Consider the following 24,509-nt stretch of genomic DNA (forward strand, 5'->3'; position numbering starts at 1 on the left):
GTCAACAAATTCAATGAATTATATGTTAAAAATAAAATTCATAAGCAGAATGATAATTCATCACTTTTTCAAATGCAAAGAACCTATATAATTTTTTAGTTCTCAGTTATTATTGATAGTAGCAATAGGTTATACAAATATTAAGAAAATAAGTGATTAAATAAGGGACACTAATTTGGTGATACTTTCATGATTATAAATGTATTTCACTAAAGGCATCCCCTGACAGCTCACCATGGTGTTAACATGGTCATTGAGTATCATTGAAAGCTTTGCTAATGTAGTGCTATGACAAATCTTACCCATAGGAAATGTTTTTATTCTTATTACATTTTTAACATATTATTTGTAATTCAGGTACCTACACATAGACGTTTGAAAGCCTACTAAACTAGTTTCCACAGAATGAACTTTTTTTGCCAATAGAAACACTCCAAGAACATCTTACAAGTTAGAAATCTCAAAAAAAAAATGCAGTCTGAAACAGAAGAAAGAATAGTGATAAGGATAAAATACTAGATCCATAATGGTTTACAATAATATAATTAAATATTAAAAGTCTGATTAATATTTCCTATGACATATGTCTATCTTTTAGTCCTTTAATTTTTCATTCCTTTTGATACATATTGGAAAATTTGTAGAAGAAAAACTGATTCATCTGGAGAAATAATGAATTAGTTTCATGCAAGCTCACTTCCCTTGGGACTGTTATTTTGTATTATCAGCATGTATTTCATTAATAGGTGAATTAAATGATATTTTGTAGAAAATTACAATATTTCTTTTGATAATATTTATAAATGTTTTTATTAATTAAACAGACTGCTTATACAAGGAATACTAAGACAGAACTAATATTCTTCTCTTTAAATTATTTATTTATTTTTAATTTTCATAATATGCTTCTATAAGATTTAATTTCTAACTTTCCTCCCCCTCTCCAAGACAGCATGCAATGTAATAGAGGTTATATATATGTATACACACACACACACACTCACACACACACACACACGTTCATATTAAACATATTTCCACAGTAGTGACTGTAATGGAAATGCAAATTTAAAGATCTTCCCTGCTCCTAGGACCTTTGATAGGCTTAAGAGACTCTGAGAACCTTCCTTGATTTGAAAATATACTCTGTCTCCTAATAGGCTTAATGTGGTCACATGTAGCCTGTGGCAGGAGGCTTGGTTTTCAGGAATGCCCACACCTTGAGGCTGTATGATTGGGCAGTGAGTCAAAAGAGTGGTTACATTCTGACCCAGTAGAAGGCTCTATAATCACTGATGTGAGACTTTGCTTTAGGACTCACTTTGAGAAATGTTCTGTGATTTGATCAGATGAAATGCTGGGAAGCCATTGTTGAGAGCCCCCCAGCTTTGAAAAACCCAGATGTTGATTTGGTATGTATGTAATGGTTGGACAGTTTTGATACCTGTCTACTTGATCTGTTTCTCTGTCTTGATAATTCTGTCTGTATACTCTGAAGTTCGGGGTGCTGACCTTTTCCCCCTGTAATAGGAAACGATATGTATCTGACTGATTAAATTAAGCTTGTTAACCAATTTTGAGTTGCTTTCCTTTAGCAAAGCAGATATAAGAACCTGTGTTGGCAGCCACCCTGGGGATGCTGGGGTGCTTGCTGCTACAGCAAGAAGATCCTTCTTCAGGGCTTCTGAACCAACAGCAAGGTTCCAGAACCTCTGCAACAACAGCACTGTCCTTCACCAGTGAACAGAATTCACTCTGTCTGCAGACCAGTTTCAGGAGCTCTGAACCAACAGCAAGGTTTTGGGACCTCTGCAACAACAGCACTGTCTTTCACCAGTGAAAAAATCTGGCAAAACAACATCAAAACAGACAGACAAAGTACCAGCATAACAGCCATGTCTCCTCAGTCCTTGGCAGCTCTGGATGGCAGCTCCCAAAAGTCCCGGGTAATTCAAACTGGGCATCAGCAATCCCCTCAGTCTGTCTCTGCCTCCACGATGCTGCTTCCAAAAAAAAAAATTCTGCCTCTCTCTTTGCTTGTGTCTCTCTAAATTTATGTCACCAGCTCCTCCCAGTTCAGCACTCTCTTTTCACATCAACAAGTCCATCTCACAAGTGGGGTTGACAAGCTCTGGGTTTTAACACAATCAATCTCAAAACCAAGCCAATACAGGGGGTTCTTTAAATTCTATTACCATTACAGTGACTCTGTAAAAAAGAATAAGAACCAAAGGGGGAAATCATAAGAAATAAGAAGACAAAAAACAAGAGGAAAAGAAAATAGTATCCTTCAAACTGCATTCCTACTCCATAGTTCTTTCTCTAAATAAGGATGATATTTTCCTTTGTGAATCTTTTGGAATTGTCTAGATCCTTGAATTCCTGAAAAGAAATAAGTCTTTCAAAGTTGGTCATAGCACAATGTTGCTGTTACTATGTACAATGTTCTCCTAATTTTGCTCACTTCACTTAGCATCAGTTCATGCAAATCTTTCCAGACCTTTTTAAAGTCCACCTTTTCATCATTGCTTATGGACATTCCCCTCAATTTTGAAATCTTGGCCACCACAAAGAAGTTGCTAAAAAAATATTTTTATATATGTAGGTCTTTTCCCATTTTGTATGACCTCTTTGGGATAAAGACCTAGAAGTGTAATTGCTAGGTCAAAGGGTATTCACATTTGTACAGCCCTTTGGGTATTTTTCCACATTGCTTTCCAGAATGGTTGGATCAGTTCTCAGTTCCACCAACAAGACATTAGTGTTCTAATTTTCCTACATTTTCTCCAGCATTTACAATTTTTCTGTTTTGTCATGTTAGACAAACCGACAAGTATAATGTGATACTTCAGAGTAATTTTGATTTGCATTACTCGAATCAATAGTGATTTAAAGCATTTTTTCATATGACTAGAGATAGCTTTAATTTATTCATCTGAAGGCTGTCTGTTAATATTCCTTGATCATTTACCAATGGGGGAATGACTTGTGTTCTTATAAATTTGACCCAGTTCTCTATATATTTCAGAAATTAAGTCTTTACCAGAGACACTGGATATAAAAATTCTTTCCCAGCTTACTACTTCTTTTCTAATCTTGGTTGTATTGGCTTTGTTTTTGCAAAACCTTTATAATTTACAGTAATCAAATTATTTTTTTTGCAATCCATAATGCAGAACTCATATTCTTAATATAAATAATGATGTAGAACCAAATTAAATCAAAAGAACACTGAGTTCATTACATCAATATTGAAGTATATCTATGATAAAATTTATATAGTCATTCCTTCTAACCATGGCAATCACAATACCAATCCTGTGAAAATCTCTTCTATGTCTTTGCATATACTCATAGGACAGGGTTTCACCCAATATTCTAGCACAGATTCCTTATAGATTTGTGCCATTAAGGAAATACCAGTGCTATTTCTCCTCATTACATAATATATGGATCACTTGTTCTGGCCATGCCTACTCTTAGACAATATTGTCTACATTGATTCTCTTACATGGTTTCTCATTTTTAATGTATTATAGCTTATATAATGTATATATTAAGTCAACCATCCCCTGTTTGTTTCCCTTTTAATAAACATAAATTTCAGTTTTTGAAGAATGTAATTTTTCTATATTTATGAGCCAGATAACATCACAGATGGAATAATGGTATATTTAATATGATTTTGGTAGTACTTCAAATTGATCTAACCATTATAGAAAAAACAGTTGGATACCACTGCTCAAAATATATTCTCCCATAAGAACAAAGACAGAGGCAATGATTCTAAGAATGTAAATATTAATAGCAGAACTTTTTGTAGTACCAAAAAACAGGAAGTAAAGTATATTGTCAACAAATGGAGAATGACTAATTGAAATGTGATATATAGTACTATACAGTATTATTATTCCATCATAAATGATGAAGATGAAGAATGAAGAATTATTCAAGAAGACAGATCAAATTTCAAGCTAGTTAAGCAAAAGTAGAAAAAAATTACATTTCCTTTGTTTACATTGGATAATAATGTAAAATAAAACAGCAGTGCAATGAAAGACTGTAAGATTGATGAATACATTCACCAGTCATGACTGTGGGTATTGATGATTAAGCAGTTGATGTTTAAGCAGGACTGTTGTCTCTTATCCCAGATATAGCAAACATAGGTCCATGTCTTTAATGAGCATGGGTCCATTCTGAAAAGACCTAGTCAACATGTTAATCTCTTTTGTTTAGGAATTTTTTAATTATAATATGTAATTAAATTGCTGTCTCAATTGGCACCACCTTCAGTTCTTTATGAGAATATCCTTGTTTTTCCAAATAGTGCCCACTCACCCTATTACAGTGTATTTCTTTTATTTATATTCATATATATGGGTATATATACACAAATAGCTCTGAATATGTTGTATATCCCTAATAGAATCTTGCTCCTTGAAGACAAATATTATTTCCCTCTTATATCTGTATGATCAGTGCCTGACACACAGTAGGTGTTTAATAAATCCTTGCTAACTAACACAAACAAGTGTGTATACATCTCTCAATATGAGACATTTCCCCCTAGGTACTAATGAAAGAGATATAAACAAAGTTGAATGAGAAAAAAAAAACTTTGTAATAAATAAGTTCCATGGAATAATAAAAAAAATTAAACTTCATTTAAATTGGGTATTTTTAATCTTATATGTTGACTTTTTTAAGTATATGACTGTATTCATTATATTCAGTTTCCCTCATAATCCAATTTTATTTTCTTCATTTAAAATATTATTCTGAAAAGGCTTACATAGGTTTCAAAAGACTGCCAAAAGAGTTCATGACACCAACAGTTCAAGATCTGATTTAAATATATTATAAACAATGAAATTAAAAAAAAACAGTTATTTGTAGTGACTTCATAATATTCTAGTAGTATAGTAAGCATAGGTAAACGGATTCATTATTAGATGTCCCAAAGTAAAGTCATTTTCTGCGTATCTGTATGTGAATATTTTCATATGGATGCATCTGCTTAAAGTGATTTTATTTATAACAAAATAATAATAATAATAATAATAATAACGGATAATAATACTTTAAGTAATTTATTTATTGTTGTCATAGTAAAAGGTGTCCAAGTAAATATCTCAAAAACAGGACCCTTAAATTCAAATGAAGGTAGATGTTAAACTTAGTACTAATGTCAATTCATTCTGCCTAATCAACATCTTAATAGCACATGAATAGATTAAGAGCAAATAAGTAGGCTGTTTTTTTCTTGCTGATTGCAGTGGTATTTTAAAGATTCATATCAATAATTAAGATAATTAAATCATTCAATGTCAACCTTTAATGCAAGAAAAGAAAAACGTTAAAGTATTTAAATATATGGTTGGCTGGCATCCATATGACAGCTGTGTTACTGTGGTTTGCTTTTCTATCTACTTGATGATGTATGCAGAAAAGACCAAATAATCTGCTTATAAAATAGGAAAGTCACAGAAACTTGCTAAAGGACTTCTGCAAATAAACTCCTGAAATAGTCAAATGAGGCATTGACAATAATAATGCACAATAGGTCAACATTTCAAATTTTATAATAAAATGTTTATTTGTATTGCTCATTTTCCTATGCATTAGCTATGAAAGAACTGCTAACAGCTGACAGGGAACCCAGTGGAGTGTTCTATCCATTTATTCATGAATGCAAAAAAGTGAGCACTTTGAACTTAGGTCAGAAAACATAGCCAAAATATTTGTCTAGTAACAAAAAAGAAAATCACAAAGACCTATGCCAAAATGCAAAAGGAAGAAACAACTATTTTACCCATCAAAAGCCATTTAGTCACTTTGTTAACGAGCTTAAATACATCCAACATTTCAAGAGTTCTCTATATATGTTCTTTTTCTCAGTACTTTAGCATCACTTTGAAATGTTCTTTTCTTTATATATTATAGACGTGTATCTGTGTGTATATATCTTTTACATTATCAATGTTTTCCAGTATATGTTTTCTACTCCATTCTCAGAGAACCAAATAAAATAAACAAATAAAAATAAGTGGATAGGGAGAAAGCCTGATATAGTTAATTATGCACACTAAATGGATGCATTGGACTTATTGTAGAGATAGAACACCATACCTTCTTGCTCCAATATTCATATCTGCCTCAAGAATACTCTGAACAACAGCAAAAATTCATTTTAAATCACATAATCAAAGTGAGAATGATATTAAAAATAGTTTAAAACACTTTTCCGTCTGAGTTTGCATATAGGTAGACTTGATCTAGTGATTTGTTTCCTTTATTTGATAAAAAAAGTTTAAGTAATTCAGTAGATATAAGATCCCTGCCCATCCTTCTCTCCAAAAATTTAGAGAACAACCTAAGCAACACCTTATGTCTCCTCATATTCTCTGATTCTTCTCCATGCCCCATATATTCTAAGGAGAGTAACCACAAATTATTTTTATTAGCAATTGAGAATTTCTTCAATATTTACTGATGTTTGCAAATGTAAAACATGGATTCTCCCTTTGTATAACTAAATTACTCACATGTTTTGTTTTTTGGACATAGATTTCTTTGATGATCACTTTATATCATATCCTGAAGCCAGTTGACCAATATCTGTGCCAAGAAAGTCCTGGGAGTTCACAAAGGATTGGTCATGACTGAAAATGACTGAACAAAAAGTCCAGGGGGAGGGTGGTGGAAAAATGTCCAAGAAATGTGAGTGGAGAAAGGAATTAAAATTTTCAAATGAAATATATATATCCTACTGTTATTCCATCTATCAAGTTTTTAGGGCTCTCTGTTAAAGAAGACTCAAGCAATGGAGAGAGTGATGTACTTGGAGTCAGAGGACCTGGATTAAGTGCTATGTCTGTCATTTAATCTCTATTTGATTAGTTGCATTAGTTGGTTGCAAGTCATTCTACCTGTGTAGATATGAGTTACCTCATTTGTAAACAGGGGGAAAAGATTTGATGACTTCTGAGTTTCCTCCTGTCTCTAAATCAATCAACATATGACCCTATTGATGATGCTTAATCTTCCTTTCTCTCCTTAAGGATAAGAACTAAAAAGGAAGACTTCATTTAAAATTAAAGAATCTTGAACTTGTTAGAACATAGACAGTTATATGCTTTCCTCACATTCTTTGGAGGAAGCAGAGAGAACAGAGATGAACTGGGGAAAAAAAACCAAAACATGTTTAACATTAAATGTCCTAAATCTTAATTTGTGCCCTCACCTTGATTAAAGATGCAAACTCGCCAAGTTAAAGGCATTTATTCAATACACCATGGCGGAAAGTCATTGGGAAATCAGACCCAATTTGAGTTGTGCCTAGTCTTGATGGTTGTTATTTTTTGGTTATATCCAACTCTTTGTAACCCCATGGACAATATCATCCAAATGGTTTCCTTTGCAAAAATATTGCAGTGGCTTGCCATTTCCTTCTCCAGTGGATTAAGGCAAAGAAAGGTTAAGTCACTTGCCCAGTGTCACATACAACTAATTAAATTTCTCAAGTCATATTTGAATTCAGATTTTTCTGGTTCCATGATCAGTGCTCTATACACTGAGATATCAAAATGCTTTCTAGTTATGTAGAGGAGTGTCTTCCATGGGAAAATTAGCTGGTGCAGTAGAGAGAGTGACAGACTTGGAATCAGGATTGCTGGAGCTCAATTCTTCAGATACTTACCAGTTTTCTTACCCTAGGTAAATTACTTAATCCTGTTTGTCTCAGTTATCTAATCTGTAAAATGAGATGAAGAAGGAAGTGATAAATGATTCCAATATTTTTGTCATGAAAATCCTAAATGGAGTCAGTAAGTGTCTGTTATCACTGAAAAGAGTGGGAAAAAATTACAAAATGTTTTTTTTCTTCTTTTCCATACTCCACATTTTGATTGGATCACCTAATCATAAGGAGATGTGTTTAGCATTGTCTCAGCTCTTCCCTAAGCATTTTAAGTGGTTCATATTTCAAATGAGGAGATGGTGTTAATAAGCATGTGCCACCACCATCTTATGAAGGCTTGTTGTTGTTATTTTTCTTTTTTTTCTTTTTGCTGCTGCTGAGGTGTTTCAGTCATCTCTGACTTTTCATGACTCCATTTGGGAGTTTCTTGGAGAATATTCTCCAGTTCATTTTGCAGACCAGGAAATCAAGGTAAATAGGGTGAAGCACAGTAACTGATTTCCAACTGAAGTATTTTCTCTTTGTCATTCTGTCTCCTGGTCTCATTTTAGTAATCAACTTGTGGTTAATTTAATATTGAATTTGTAGTTAATTGATTTTAATAATTCCTATAGCCCCTAGTTTTAAAATCTAGTCATGAGTTTCCCTATGTGTAGTATTAGGGATGACTGAAAAAGTGATATACTTGTGATAAGCTTTCAGCAAAACACACAGAAGATCCATGGTATCCTAACCAGTGAGGTTAATATTCACCTGTTAAGAATATTTAAGTACAAATTTTTGCAGAATTAACTTAATAGTATAATAAATAGTTGGTATTTTTATAGCCTTCTAAGATTTGCCAAGGATGCAATTACATCAGTTCATTTATTCCTTGAGAAAATGCCATGAGAACATTGATAATTTGATCTTCATTTATAAATGAGTAAAATGAGGGTCAAGGGGGTTCAGTGACTTGCTTATAGTTATTCAACAAGTATTCAAGCAGCTTATTCCAGGAATTCAAGGATGGCTTAATATTAGGAAAACCATCAGTATAATTTATCATATCAAAAATAAAACTAGCAAAAACCACATTAGTATCTCAATAGATGCATAAAATGCTTTTGACAAAATACAACATCCATTCCTATTAAAAACACTAGAAAGTATAGGAATAAATGGCGCCTTCCTTAAAACAATAGGTAGCATCTATTTAAAGCTATCAGCTAGTATTATATCTAATGGGGAGAAGCTAGAAGCAATTCCAATAAGATCAGGGGTGAATCAAGGATGTCCACTATCACCCCTCTTATTCAATCTGGTACTAGAAATGTTAACAGTAGCAATTAGAAAAGAAAAAGAAATCAAAGGAATCAAATTAGGCAAAGAAGACACCAAGCTATCACTCTGCAGATGATATGATGATGTAGTTAGAGAATCTTAGAGAATCAAGTAAAAAAACTACTTGAGACAATAAAGAAATCTTGCAAAGTTGCAGGATATAAAATGAACCCACATAAATCCTCGGCATTCCTCTATATTTCTAATGAAATTCAACAGCAAGGCATAGAAAGAGAAATGCCATTTAAAGTTACTGTAGACATTATAAAATATTTGGGAATCTACCTGCCAAAACAAACCGAGGACCTATATGAACACAACTACAACACACTTTTCACACAAATAAAGTCAGATCTAACTAATTGGAAAGACATCAATTTCTAGTGGCTGGGTCAAGCTAATATAATAAAAATGACATCTTTACCTAAATTAAATTACATATTGAGTGCCATGCCAATCAGTTAACCAAAAAAAAAAAACTACCTTATAGAGCTAGAAAAAATAGTAACAAAATTCATTTGGAAGAAAAAAGGTCTAGAATATCAAGGAAATCGATGCAAAGAAATGCTAGGGATGATGGACTAGCTATAGCAGATTTTAATCTGTACTATAAAGCAGCAGTCCTCAAAACTACTTGGTACTGGCTGAGGAATAGAGGAGTGGAGCAATGGAATAGACTGGGAATGTGAGACTCAGTGGTCAATGACTATAGTAATCTACTGTTTGATAGACCCAAAGACACCAGTTTTGGGGATAAGAACTCACTATTTGACAAAATAAAACTGCTGGGAAAACTGGAATATAGTATGGCAGAAGCTGGGCATAGACCATTATCTAACACCATATACCAAAATCAAGTCTAAATGGGTGCATGATCTAGGTATAAAGGCTTATATTTTAAGCAATCTGTGAAAGCTAGGAATAGTTTACCTGTCATATTTGTATAGAGGGGAAGACTTTATGACCAAACAAGAATTAGAGGGCATTATAAAATGCACGATGGACAATTTTTATTGCATTAAATTGAAAAGCTTCTGTACAAATAAAGCCAATGTAATTGGGATTAGGAGTGAAGAGGAAAACTGGGAAAGAATTTTTACAACCTATGTCACTGATAAAGGACTCATTTCTAAAACATACAGAGAATTGGGACAAGTCTATAAGAATACAAATGATTCCCCAATTGACAACTACTCAAAGGATATGAACAAGCAGTTTTCAGAGGAAAAAATTAAAGACATTTTTAAGCATATGAAAAAATGCTCTAAATCACTATTGATTAGAGAAATGCAAATCAAAACAACTCTGAGGTACCACATCTCAACCGTCAGATTGGCTAAGATGACAAAACAGGAAAATTAAAAATGCTGAAGAGGTTGTGGACAAATTGGAACACTAATACATTGCTGGTGGAGTTGTCAACTGATCCAACCATTGTGGAAAACAATCTGGAATTATTCCCAAAGGGCCATAATTAATTTCGTACCCTTTGACCCAGCAATACCACTTCTAGGGTTGTATCCCAAAGAGATTGTAGAAGTGGGGAAAAGACTCATATGTACAAAAATATTTATAGCAGCTCTTTTTGTGGTAGCAAAGAATTGGAAATTAAGGGGGTGCCCATCAATTGGGCAATGGCTGAACAAGTTGTGGTATATGCATTTTATGGACTACTATTGTGCTATAAGAAACGAGGTGCAGATGAACTTCATATTTACTTGGAGAGGCTTATATGACCTGATGCTGAGTGAGAAGAGTAGAGTCAGGAGGAATTTGTACACAATTACAGACACAACATATATGTGATGACCAACTTTGTCAAGCTGGACTCTTCTCAGCAATCCAGAGTCAGAAGTCAACCCCAAAATACTCATGATGGAGAGAGATGTTACATCCGGAGAAAGAACTGAGTTTGAACCCAGATTGAAGCAAACTACCTGCTCTTTTTCTTTTTTGGTTTTGTTTCATCTTTACCATTTTTCATTCCATCTGACACAACCTTTCTTTATAACCTGACTAATGCCTAATGTTAAAGTATTTCTAGATACTATACTTTATTGTATGCTGCCATGGAGGGGGAGTGTGGGGTGGAGGGAGAGAAAATTTGAAACTCAAGGAATTGTGGTAATGAATCTTGTATACTAAGAGTAAACAAATTTATAAAGAAAAAAAACCCAAGTATTGGAGCAGGATTCTGACACAAATCCCTCTTATCTCTAAATCCTATATTATTATCTTTTCTGGATTATACAAGGTTGACTTTCCAGAAATCAAGTTTTATATTGATTATTGTAGGGTGGTTGACCTAAATCTTCACTTACCACATCTAAGATTATCTTGCATACTACATCCAAAATTCCTTTGCAATATTTCTCTCACTTTACTAAATAATACAAATATCCTCTTTATCATATATTTTCATTAGACGTTAACCCAAAGATGTCAGCTATCTTTGTGAGATCATTTTTCTTGAGCACAGAAGAAGTTTGCATTTTTCTTCTATGGCCTGAATACAGAATGTTCTCAGTATTGTCCTTGTATTGACTATAGTCTCTTTTTGGAGGGTCTGGATTTTAGTTTCAAAATAGGATAAACTAATTAAGGACTTCATTTTTTGGCAATTTGTTTTCTTTTCATGAATTGAAGTAAGACTCTTCTTTGAAGATGTAAAAAATTAGTTGTTTATCTTTCAGAAAGTATTTTTTCTTCTCATTGGAAAGTTAACCAGAAAACTTTTGTAAATAAGATTAACACTACAAATAAACTAATAAAAAATAATGTTAAGCAAAGGAAACAAGTGAATGAAGAGGTTTTATGAACTTTTGTTGGTGGCTTCCCTGGATTGGGTGAGAAAGAATAACAAGCATATTTAGTACAGATAGTGGCATAGTTCAAAACTCACACAAAAGGGTCTTGAGGGAATAAGTTGAAGGCAGGAGAGCATTATAGTTGGAAAAATTTTGCAATCATAGCAGCATATGCTTTTTTTCTAGTCCTAAGCAATTTTATTATTTTTTCAATATTCTCTTTTATAAGATTTTGAGTTCCAAACTTTTTTTCTTCTTCCTTCCTTTCCCCCTCCTCCCAAGACAGCAAGCAATCTTGCTTGCTATAAAAATAAAAAAAAATGTTATACAGGTAAAATCACATTGAACATATTTCAGCATTATTAATGTTGCAAAAGAAGAGTCAGAACAAAGGAGAAAAGCCATGAAAAGGAGAAAACAAACAAAAAAATGAGAAAATTCTATAATTTGACTTGCCTTCCAACTTCATCATTCTTTCTCTGGATGTGGATAGTATTTTTCATCATGAGTTTTGGGGAGTTGTCTTATATTCTTTCATTCAATCAAAGATAGTTATTGCAAAGTGTTGCTGTTATTGTGTGCACTGTTCTTCTGGTTCTTGTAACTTCACTCAGCATCAGTTCATGCAAGTCTTTTCAGGTTTTTTTTTCTGACATTCTTCTGCTCATCATTTCTTATAGCACAATATTATTTCAGTACATTCACCTATCACAGCTTGTTCAGTCGCTCCTCAACTAATGGGCATCCCCTCAATTTCCAAGTCTTTGCCACCACAATAAGAGCTGCTATAGATATTGTTGTGTATGTGGGTCCTTTTCCTTTTTTTATGATCTCTTTGGGATACAGACCTAATACTGGTATTGCTGGATCAAATGATTTTATACAGTTTTATAGACCATTGGCCATAGTTCCAAATACCTCACCAGAATGTTTGGATAAGTTCAACTTCACAAAAAAATGTATTAGTGTACCATTTTTTCATATCATTTACTACATTTATCATTTTCCTGTTTTCTGATGTTAGCCAATCTGATAGGTGTGCTGTGTTACCTCAGTGCTGTTTTAATTTGGATTTCTCTAATCAATAGTGACAGATAATTCTTTCATATGACTATACATAACTTTCATTTCTTTATTTGAAAATTTCTTATTCATATCCCTTGACTATTTATCAACTGGGAAATTACTTGCATTCTTATAAATTTCACTCAGTTTTATATATTTGTGTGTGTATATCTATATCTGTGTATCTACTGATATATCTATCTATATCTATCTATCTGACTATATCCTTTATCAGAGACACTGGCTGTAAAAATTGTTTCCCAACTTTCTGCTTTCCATCTAATCTTGGTTACATTGGCTTTGTTTGTGAAAACATTTTTAATTTAATGTTATCCAAATTGTTCATTTTGCATTTCCTAATTTTCTCTTATTTGGTCATAAATTATTCCCTTCTCCATAGATCTGATAGGTAAAGTATTACTCATCCCCCTAATTTGGTTATAGTTTCTCCCTTTGTCTAAATCATGTACTCATTTTTTGTCTTCTCTTGGTACACCATGTAAGATGCTGGTCTGTGCCTACTTTCTGCCATACTGTTTTCCATTTTTTGTAGCAATTTTTGTCAAATAGTCAGCTCTTATATCAGAATCTGCAGTATTTGGGTTTATCAAACAGTATTGACTCCCATGTCTTGCATACTCAATGTATTACACTGATCCACCACTCTATTTCTTATCCCATACCAAATAGTTTTGATAACAGGCACTTTTATAATATTGTTTTAGATCTTGTATGGTTAGGCTACCTTCTGTTGCATTTTTCATTAATTCCCATGATATTCTAGAGCTTTTGTTCTTCCAGAAGAATTTTGATGTCATTTTTTTTTCTAGCTCAATTAAAAAAAATACTTTTTGGTAGTTTGATTGGTATGACACTGAATAAGTAAATTTGTTTAGATAGAATTGTCAATGTTATTATATTAATTCAGCAACTAGTACTTTTTCAAATTATTTAGATCGGACATTGTTTGCATGAAAAACATTTTGTAATTGTGTTCACACGGTTCCTGGGTTTGTCTTGGTAGACAGACTCCAAATAATTTATATTGCCTGAAGTTACTTTAAATGGGATGTCTACTTTTTTTTTTAATCATGATGCTGGGCTTTTTTGGCAGTATATAGAAATGCTGATGATATATGTGGGTTTATTTTTTTTGTCAAACACTTTATTAACTTCTAGTTTACATCATTCATTTCTGCAAGATTTTGAGTTACAAAATTTCTCCCTGTTTTATCCCTACCCACAACACCAAAATAGCTATCCCACCGTATATCCCCTCCTCCAATTTCCTCTCTCCCATATCTTTTCCCATACCCCCTCCAACTTTCCAGTAGGGCACAGTGGATCTCTATGAACCAGTGCCTGTATATTTTATTTCCCATTTGCATGTAAAATAATATTGATAATAGTATACACACATATATGTGTGTGTGTTTGTGTGTGTGTAAACATTTAATTTTAAAACTTTGAATTCCAAATTCATTCATTTCCTCCCTTGTCACCCATCCTTACTGGGAAGATAAGCAATTTAATATAGGTTGTACATGTGTAGCTATGCAAAACATTTCCATAGTAGATATATTGTAAAAGACTGAGTATTTTCCCTCCCTCCTCTCCTGCCTCCATAAGTCAAATTCAATGAGAATAATGTTGACCCATTTCCATTTTACTTCCTGTTCTTCCCTTCCATCATAACCATTTTCCCTTACCTCATCTAGAAGAGATAGTGTACCCCAATCTATCTCTCCCTATTTCCTCTCATTATATTCCTCTCTCACCTCTTACTTTCACCTTTTTAGTATCATTCTTTCCCATTAAACTGGTCCTGAGACCTCTATCTATGTATACCTGTACACATATATACACACATTCACATATTTATTCATATGCCCATATACCCTCTGTAATGCCAAGCAAAGGCGACTTCCCAAGGTACAAAATACCAGCATAAGTGCTCTCCATTTTATTCAGTGACAAATTAAGAACAGAGAAAATCAAAATATGACATCATTCAAAATACAGCATTTACCAAGTGTAATTCAATAATCTCCAAGTACTACCCCCTCCTGGACATTATATTCATTTGATCAATCACAAAGTCCCTCTTCTAAACACTACTCCACCCCTAGGCTGTACATTCATTTAGTCCATCACAAAGCCCCTCTTCTCAAATGGAGATTAGTTGCCAATCATAAGTAAAGTACATTCATTTGTTCAATCACAAAACACAAAAATGTCAAAAGTTCCCCACCCTTGGATTACAACTGAATAGGCCATCTACCCCAGAGGTACAACAAGCTTAACCACAGCATTTAATACCCAAAGAGAGGTTTTACTTCATCTTGACCCAAGGCAAGTTCTCATCAATCTTTGTTCCTAGGGAGACAAAGCTCAGCAAGGCCACAAGATACATTGCCAGTGTCTTCATTAATTCATTCTTTGTCTGCAGAACAGTCTCAGGAGCTCTGAACCAACAGCAAGGTTCCAAGACCCCTGCAACAACAGGACTTTCTTTCACTAGAGGACAAATCTGGCAAAGCAACATCAAAAGAGACAAAATACCAGCATAACAGGCATGTCTCCTCAGTCCTTGGCAGCTCTGGGTGACAGCTCTCAAAAGTCCTGGGCAATTCAAACTGGGCCTCAGCAATCCCCTCAGTCTCTGTCTGCCTCCAAGATGCTGCTTCTAAAAAGTTCTTCTTTGTCTCTCTTTTCTTGTGTCTCTCTAAATTTATGTCATCAGCTCCTCGCAGTTCAGCCCTCTCTTTTCATGTCAACAAGTCCATCCCACAAGTCGGATTCACAAGCTCTGGTTTTTAACACAACCAAACCAAAAACCAAGCCAATACAGGGGGATCTTTAAATTCCATTACTATTATACCCTCTTATATAGACACACACACACACACACACACACACACACACACACACACATATATATGTATATATATATTCATATATACACACACAAACACACATATATGTGTATATATATGTATACATATACATATATATACACATATTTCTATTCCCTTCAATTATTCTCATACTGAGAAAATTTTCATAAGTTACAATTATCATGTTTCCATGTAGGAATGTAAATATTTCAACTTTGATAAGTTCCTTATGATTTATTTTCACTGTTTACCTTCTCATGCTTATCTTGCTTCTTGTATCTGGATGTCAAATTTTCTATTAAACTCTGTTTTTTTTTTCATCAAGAATTGTTGAAATTCCTCTATTCCACTGAATGGCTATATTTCCCCCTGAAACATGATACTCAGTTTTGCTCGGTAGGTGATTCTTGGTCTTAATCACAGCTCCTATGCCCTCTGGAATATCATATTCCAAGCCTTTATATCCCTCAGTGTAGAAACTGCCAGTTCCTGTGTTATCAAGATTGTGTTTCCACAATATTCAAATTGCTTCTTCCTGTCTGCTTGTAATATTTTATCCTTTATCTGGGGATTCCAGAACCTGGCTATAATATTCCTAGGAGTTTTCTTTTTGAAATCTTTTTCAGGAGGTATTTGGTGGTTTCTTTCAACCTCCATTTTGCCTCTGCTTCTAAAACATCAGAGCAATTTTCCTTGAGAATTTCTTGAAGGATAATTTCTAGGTTCTTCTTTTGATCATGCCTTTCAGGTAGTCCAATAATTTTTAAATTATGTTTCTTGGATATTTTTTTCAGGTCAGTGGTTTTCCCAATGAGTTAATTCACATTGCCTTCTATTTTTTTCCTTTTTTTTGGCTCCGTTTACTAGTGTCTTGATTTCTCACGAAGTCACTACCTTCCATTTGCTCCAATCTAATTCTGAAGGAATGATTCTTTTCAGTGAGGTTTTGAGATTTTTTTTTCCATTTGTGAAATTTGGCTTTTTAAGGCATTCTTCTCCTCATTGCCTTTTTGAGCCTCTTTTATCATTTGTCTTAGTCTAATTTTTAGGTGGTATTTTCTTCAGTCAGGTTTTTGACTCTTATTTCATAGCTTTTTGCATCATTCTCATTTCTCTACCTAATATTTCCTCCACTTCTCTTATTTGGTTTTCAAAGTCCTTTTTAAGCTCCTCTATGGCCTGTAACCAGGTCGTATTTTTCTTGGAAGCTTTTGTTGCAGGGGTTCTGACTTCACTGTCTTCCTCCTGTTACACACCACAGTAAATCATGATCTTCTAAGTTTCCATTAAATACCCAAGGAGAGATTTTTTTTTCTTCTTGACTTAAAGGCAGGCACTCAGCTTCAATGTTTCCTCTTCTATGGTCCAAGCTCCTCCTGTTATCTATCCAACTATCATCTGAGTTCAAATGCAGACAACTTTCAGTACTTTGTCCAGATCCTTGTTCAGTCCCTGCTCCATAAAGATGCTCATGATGTCTAGTCCACCTCAAATCCTTCACAGTTTCTTTTCCTTGGAAGACAAAGCTTAACAAAGCCACAATAACATTCATTCACATTGCTGGCATTCTCATCAATTCACTTTCTGTCTGTGAAATCAACATTGATCCAATAGCAAGGTCTGAGGAATCAACACAATTCATCAGTTGAAAACATCATTAAGACCCTCCTCCAGGATTTTTGTAAACATACAACAAGAAATCATCTTTCAAGGCTTCTAAACCAGTAGTAACATCCCAGGGCTTCTGTAACTGCAGCAATGTCCTGTATCAAAAGTCAAATATGACAAAGTAACATCAAAACAGATAGACAAAATACTGGAACCACAGCCATGTTTCCTCCCCCTTTTCCTCTTTTCTCATTTCTCAGTTCTTCTCAATACTCTTTGCAGTTCTTCTCATTTCTTCTCAATTCTTCTCAGTTCTCAGTTCTCCATTCTGCTACCACAAGTTCTGTTCTCAATTAGTAGCAATTCTCAGAAGTTCTTAGGAACCTAGGAGTTCTGTCTCTCTCAGCAATTCTGGCTCCCTTCTTGGGCTTTTCCTTATATATGGTATTACCTCCTCCCTGTTCCACCACTTCCTCCTACATCAGCAACTTCCACTGTGGGATTCACAAGTTCTGGACCTGTTTGATAGCCAATACAAGGGGCAGGAAAGATCTTCAAATCTTCATTACCATTAATTACACTTTAATAGTTATTTTGTGCCTCTTCATGTGATTTAATTTACCCTATTCTGCCTCACTCTTTCCTCTTCTAACAGTAATGTAATTGGAAAAAATAAAATACTATTTAGTGTGTGTGTGTATGTTTGTGTGTGTGCGTGCATACATGCCCATGCATGTGTGTTAAATCATGATAATTTTTCCCTTTTACCATAATGCATTATCCCCTATTCTCTGTAATATTGCATGATAACTGAAAATGATTCAGAAATCCCATCTATAACTCCTTTCTTTACCTGAAGATAAATTTGATTCGTGATTGATCACTTTCACTCTATGAAAAAAGCCAGGAAAGGGAGTTAGCATAAAGGTTTTGTAAAACAAGGACTTTTACAATGATATGTGTAAAATACTTTGTGAAGTACAAGAACTATACAAAAGTAAGGCATTGTAACTTTTTTGCATAATAATTCACCCAACTATGACAAATTGCTTTTATTTTCTGTCTTATACAGAGTTTATTCTGTATTAAAAATACAGTAGAGAATGCACTGACCCAGGGATTGGAAGGGCAAGTTTAACTTTCTCTTCCTCAACTACTGATGGCATGACTTTGGGCAAGTCCCTTAAAATCTTTCTGAATATAGATTTCTTGGCATTTACCTAATATTGGGGTAAAAATAGTTGTAATGCCTAACTTATAGGCTGTTTTTCAGGATCAAATGAAATATTGTGTACAATTCTTTGTAACTGCCAAGTACCATATAATCTCTACAATCATTGGTCTGTTGCACACTATTAGTTTCTTTGTATTTGTCCATTGTACCAACAGTATGAGCATTTAATTATTTGTAATTGCATGGTGCTTGCTTGAAAATCTTACAACTGTTAACTTAGCAATCTTGCTGTCTTCCAGATCAACTTTATATAGAAAATGATTTAGATTCTGTCCCAAAGAGCAACCAATCTAGTATTATTTTGAAAAAAAAAATTAACTTTGTAACTGAAATATAGTTACAGATAATTTAAAAAGATTTTCTAAATGAATCAAAATGCCTACCTCTCAATTGGAGCTTTTTATATCCTATTACTTTCACTCTATTAAACTGTCTAAACAAGTTCCCTAGTGTTTCACTGTGTGTGTGGTGGGGGATAACAATATCTTATAATTGCTTCTTTGGGTTAGTCTTGGAGCCCTTCCCTCTCCTCCTATTGTTTATTATTCCCACTGCAATTCTAATTTTCACAGCTTTCTCCAAAAGATGAAGATTTCAGGAATCACAGTATTACTTATGATTTTAGTTCATTATTTCTTGCTACACATCTTCTCTTCATCATATTGGAGAAATGAGTAAGCACACATTTCTGTTTTGATTATCCTTACCTTGTTTGTACTGTATAACTGAATTTCAACCATGGACAATCATTTTCCTCTTTAATTTTTGGACCTGAAACAGAAGATCATTTTATGTAGTCTTTCTGTCTCTTTCAGTGTCTTTCTCTCTCTCAATTTACCTATTACCTATCTATCCATATATCTACATATACATATATAAAACTTAGAAGAGCTATATCTAAATGAAACATAGCATTTATTATACATACCTACATGTATATAGGATATACACATGTAATATACATATGTTTACATATGTGTGTATGTATATATATTGATAAAATTGATTCAATCTAATAATAATAATAGCTAAACAGAAATGAAGAAAAGAACAAGGAATTGAGGGACCAAAATAACAAGAAACATAACACACATATATTTTGACAATAAATTTATTTTCTTAATGAAAAATTATATTGAAAGGACAAAGACTTCAAAGAAGCTAAGGGAGAGTTTAACTTCCAAGGGAAAGTAATCAACTACATATCTGTACAAGACATGTACAGTGCAAACAAGTGCTATTATGTGTCTGCTATCTCTTCTATGAATTAAAAATGTCCATTCCTTTCAACCCATGTTCACATGACATGATCTTAAGTTTTTCGTCATACCTGTCATAGACCTTTAGTTATTCTTCAACTCAATAATTTCTTCCCTAAAATTGTGATATAAACACAATATAAATGCACTGCTCTAGATGTAGACATAATCCTGGCAAACTCAGTTTAATTCTTTAAACACTTAGAAAGCATCATTGATGTTCAAAACACTGTATAAACATGTCATGTTCCTTCTCTTAATATCTCCTTAATTTTCATCAGCTATCCATATTTCCATATCACATTACTTATTGATATTGATTTTATAATGTACTAAAACTTCAACATCTCTGCCCCACCCCCTCCAGACAAACTCCTCTCTATCCAGAGCACCGCTGTCTTGTACTTATACGGTACATTTTTGTGGACATAAGGGTAAAATTTACACTTGTTTTCATTAAATTCCTTTTGATTACATATGGTTCATCATTCTATTCTATGAGATCCTGATTCAGTTAGTTACATTATGTAAGAATAGTGTAAGAAGATGTTAGGCTACTTCTTAGTAGACTGAATGTTGTACTATGTTTGAGAAATTAAAAAAATATAAAAATACAATAATATATTTTAGTTTAATAAATATTTTATTAATAAAATATATAATAAAGAATATAAATAAAATACATTTGGAAAATGTCAATTTTATGTTGCCATGTTTGAGTCATTCCAGTTGTGTCCTCCTCTTTGTAATCTCATTTGGGGTTTTCTTGGTAAAGATCCTAGAGTAGAATGCTATTGTCCTCACCATCTCATTTTGCAGATGATGAAAATGAGGAAAATTGAAGTAAGTGACTTGACCAGGTGTACAAAGCCAGCAAGTATCTGAAACTGGATTTAAACTAAGGAAGTTGATTCTACCTGACTCCAGACCTGGAATTCTATAAACAGCACCACCTAGCTATCCTTCAAGTTATCACCAATTATGTATAACATGATTTTAAAATTTTACCTTATCTTGGTATATGGTATGAGATATTAGTTTATGACTTGTTTCTGTCAAACTCATTCCCAGATTCCAAGCCATTTTTCTCAAATGGTGAATTCTTGTCCCAAAGTCTTGTATATCTTGGTTTTTCAAATGCTGAATTATAATGGTCATTCAGTACTGGGTATTGCCCACTTAATCTAATTCACTGATCCCATAGAGTCCTTCTTAGCATCAGATTATTTTGATCATTATTGCTTGGTACTAGAGTTTAAAATCAGGTACTGCTAGGCAACCTTCCTTCACATATTTATTTTTTATTGATTCTCTTGATATTATTGACCTTTTGTTCCTTCAGCTGAATTTCGTTATTATTATTTCAAGCTCTATAATTTTTGATGGTTTAATAAATATAGAACTTAATAGGTAACAGGTAAATTAACTTAGATAGAATTGTCATTTCAATTATAGGGACTTAGTCTATCCATGATCAATTAATGTTTTCCCAATTGTTTATATATGTCTTTCTTCATGGGAAAAGTGATTTGCAATTGTGTTGATATAATCTCTGAGATTGTCTTGGGAGGTAGACATAATATCTGCAGTTACTGTAAATGAAGTTTGCATTTTTATATTTTCCCGCTGCTCTTTGTTGGAACTATACAGAAAAAGTGACAGTATGGAAAAGGTAGTAGCTCACCTGAGTTCTCCCCCAAACCTCTTTGAAGACCTTTAAATAATGCCATTAAGCATTTACCAGAGGAGCAGAACTCACAAAAGGATGAGGTGAAATAATTTTCTAGCCAAAGACAACAAAGAAGGTAAGCAGGAAAGTTCTGTTCCATGTGGTGAGAATAGAGCACAGTCTAAAGCCTAGCCACACCAACACAGATGCAGCACCAGCAAACCAAATGACCTTGAAAGGCACTGAATCAATAGCGGCAGCAGCAACAATTGTTTCCAGAGTTCTCAGCAAGTGGAAAAGGAGTTACAAAAACCCATAGAAGAAAATAACTCCTTAAAGAGTACAATTGGCCAAAAGGGAAAGAAAGTACAAAAGCTAATGGAGGAAACCAATGTTTAAAAGTTAGAATTGGGGAAGTAGAAGCTAATGATTCTACAAGACATCATGAATTAAGCAAGCAAATTCAAAATAATGAAAAAAATATATGAAAATGTTAAATGCCTAATGGAAAAAAATGACTTAACTGCCAAATAGATCCAGGGGAAACAATATCAGAGTCTTTGGATGACCTGAAAACTGGGAGAGCCTGGACAGGATCTTTCAAGATATAGCCAAGGACAATTTTCCTGATGTCCTGGAGTCAGAGGGCAAAATAGGAATTGAAAGAACCCACCAATCATCTCAGTAATGAGATCGTAAACAATAATTCCAAGAAACGTTATAGCTAAATTTCAGAACTATCAGGTCAAGGAAAACATACTACAAGTGAAGAGAAAGAAATAGTTCAAATATCAGGGAGTCACAACCAAGATTATGTAGCATTTAGCAGTTGCAACATTAAAAGATTGGAGATCATGGAACATGATATTCCAGAAGGTGAAGGAGTTATGGCTATGTAATGTAATATCAAGCAAAGGCAACTTCCCAGGTTCAAAATACCAGCATAGGTGCTCTCTATTTTATTCAGTAACAAACCCAGAACAGAGAAGATCAAAACATGACATCATTCAAAATACAGCATTTACTAAGTGTGATTAAATAATCTCCAAGGCCTACCCCACCCCAGGACTTTCCAATCATTCAATCAATTACAAAGTCTCTGTTCCAAATACTTCTCCACCCCTAGGCTATACCTTAATTAAGTCCACCACAAAGCCCCTCTTCTCAAATGGAGATTAGTTTCCAAACATAAGTAAAATACATTCATTTGCTCAACCATAGAACACAAAAAGGTCAAAAGTTCCCCACCCCTGGATCACAATTGAATCTACCCCAGAGTTACATCAAGTTTAAACACAGCACTTAATACCCAAATGGAGGTCTTTTCTTCATCTTGACACGAGGCAAGTTCTCAGCAATCTTAGTTCCTGGGGAGACAAGGCTTAGCAAGGCCATAAGATACATTGCCAGTCCCTTCATGAATTTATCCTCTGTCTGTAGAACAGTCCTAGAACCCCTGAACACATTAGCAAAGCCCTCTCCCAGGATTTCTGTAAACATACAACAAGAAAATCCTTCTTCAGGGCTTCTGAACCAACAGAAAGGCTCCCAGACCCCTGCAACAACAGTACTGTCCCTCACCAGTGGACAGTATTCATTCTGTCTGCAGGACAGTCTCCAGACCCCTGCAACAACAGTACTGTCCCTCACCAGTGGACAGTATTCACTCTCTGTCTGCAGGACAGTCTCAGGCCTTCTTAACCAAATGCCAGGTTCCAGGACTTCTTCAACAGGACAGTCTTTCACCAGTGGACAAATCTGGCAAAATAACATCAAAACAGACAGACAAAGTACCAGCAAAACAGCCATGTCTCCTCAGTCCTTGGCAGCTCAGGGGGCAGGTCTCAAAAGTCCAGGGCAATTCAAAGCGGCCACCAGCAATCCTCTTAGTCTCTCTCTCTCTCCACGAGGTGCTGCTTCCAAAAAAAGATCTTCTGCCTCTCTCCAGTGTCTCTCCAAAATCTACGTCACCAGCTCCTCCCACTTCAGGACTTTCTTTTCACATCAACAAGCCCATCCCACAGGTGGGATTAACAAACTCTGGGTTTTAATACAATCAATTTGAAAACCAAGCCAATACAGGGGAATCTTTAATTGCCATTACTATCACAGGCTACAACCAACAATTACATACCCTGGAAAATTAGGTATAATATATCAGGGAAAACATTGTCATTCATTGAAATACAAGGATTTCATATTTTCATAAGGAGGTGATCAGTACTAAACCAATAATTTGGCCTCTAATATCAAGACCCAAGAGAAGCCTAAATAGGTACAAAGAGAAAAGAAATCATGAGGTCCAACAGAGCTAAACAATTTGCATCCCTACATGAGAAGAGAGTACTTGTAAATCTTAAAAAGTGCATCACTAATAGTACAACTAGACAAAATATACATAATCAGAGGGTACGGTAAAAGATAAATTTGAGAAATTGACCAAAAAATTAAAGAATGGTAAAGAGAAGTTCAATGGGTGCAAAGGGGAAAGATGGAATGTGGTTAATTATTTCACATGAAGGGGCACAAAAGAGCTATTACAATAAAGGGGAACATGGGAGGGTGAGCAACAAGTATCACTTGAACTTTACTCTCATCAGTATTGACTCAAAGAGGAAATCATATACACAATCAATTAAATATAGAAATCTATTTTACCCAATAGGGAAGTTAAGAGAGGAGGAGATGAAGTAAACGGAGGGTGAGGACTGACAGAAGAGAAGACAGATAAGGAGAGGCACTAGACAAAAGCAAATCACTGAGGAAGTGGGAAAGGGTGAAAGGGGAGAGAGAAAAAAACACATGATGAAGAATAGGATGGAGGGAAATACACAACTATAATAAAAACTGTGAAGGTTAATAGGATGAACTCCAGCATAAAACAGAAGCAGACAGCAAAGTTGAACAAAAACCAGAATTCTAAATATGTTGTTTACAAGAAACAC

This window comes from Petaurus breviceps, unplaced genomic scaffold (genome assembly GCF_028583685.1).
Source record: "Petaurus breviceps papuanus isolate PSGF00001 unplaced genomic scaffold, PetGlider_PUasm1.0 90977, whole genome shotgun sequence".
Lineage (NCBI taxonomy): Eukaryota > Metazoa > Chordata > Mammalia > Diprotodontia > Petauridae > Petaurus > Petaurus breviceps.